The sequence below is a fragment of the Nerophis lumbriciformis genome, linkage group LG21 (assembly GCF_033978685.3).
Source record: "Nerophis lumbriciformis linkage group LG21, RoL_Nlum_v2.1, whole genome shotgun sequence".
Lineage (NCBI taxonomy): Eukaryota > Metazoa > Chordata > Actinopteri > Syngnathiformes > Syngnathidae > Nerophis > Nerophis lumbriciformis.
In genome coordinates, this window is record NC_084568.2 from 27,576,169 (window position 1) to 27,577,500 (window position 1,332).

A 1,332-nucleotide genomic window follows, 5' to 3' on the forward strand; every position below is an offset into this window, starting at 1 on the left:
CTTAACCTAGCCTCACTGGAAAGACTATTTACATAATCATACGCCATTTAGAACAGTTTAAAATGCCGTGAAACCTCGTTAAATGCCTTTTCTGTCAATGCTGTGTTCGCTGTGAGCTGGTTTGTTTTCAACGAATTCAATATGGCGACCGGTTGCTAGGGGATTGGCAGGCGGAAGTGACGTAGGTCCGCCCTCGCCTATTGTGCGGAAAAAAAAGACGAAATATATACATATATGGGCGAGGGCGGACCTACGTCACTTCCGCCTGCCAATCCCCTAGCAACGCGGTCGCCATATTGAATTCGTTGAAAACAAACCAGCTCACAGCGAACACAGCATTGACAGAAAAGGCATTTAACGAGGTTTCACGGCATTTTAAACTGTTCTAAATGGCGTATGATTATGTAAATAGTCTTTCCAGTGAGGCTAGGTTAAGATACGAGTTAAAATGTTCTGTAGTTGGATTAAACGACTGCCCTTACCGCCTTCCAGCAGATGCGTGGACTGAAAATCCTACACAATCCGGACATGGAATTTGGAAATCTTTATGTCTACCTCACAAGCGCACCAGGTCGGTTGTTAGCTTCGGTTGTTATATAACGAATAAATCACATAAAAATTGTTAAATCACCCAAGGTATGTTGATAAATGATAATAAGGATGACACGGTGGCTACCAGTATCTGTATATTTATTATATCTGTAGAGAGCTCATTCAAATTCAGTTCAGTATTATGATTTATTATTTGCTGAATTACTGTTCCTTTTTTTAACTGAATTATTTATTTAAAATTACAGGCGTTTTCACTCATCAGGCCATGAAGGCATACAAATCACTGGAAGCTCATCGTTACTTCACAGCTGGATTTGTTCAAGTTGTGGTTAAGAAGGTGGATTTTTGTTCCTTATATTTACCAGAAACGAAGTGATCCGAACACACGACCCGGGATTTTGGGGGACTCCAGTGAGAACCGTCCTCGTTTTCCCGGTGTAAAGCTGCGAGCCATTTGTCTCGTCTCTGTGGGCTTTTAGCAGAGGTGGGACCAAGTCATTGTTTTGCAAGTCACAAGTAAGTCTCAAGTCTTTGCCCTCAAGTCCGAGTCAAGTCCCGAGTCAAGACAGGCAAGCCCCGAGTCAAGTCCAAAGTCAAGACTGGAAAGTCTCAAGTCAAGTCCTAAGTCCTGCATTTTGAGTTTCGAGTCCTTTCAAGTCCTTTTAACCACAGACTAATATATTAACACAGATTGTGTATGCTTTTCAAACGCTGTATTTATTTATTAAAACAAGTGCATTTTAAATTGCAGGAAAGAAAATTGTGCTGACATTGCACTTT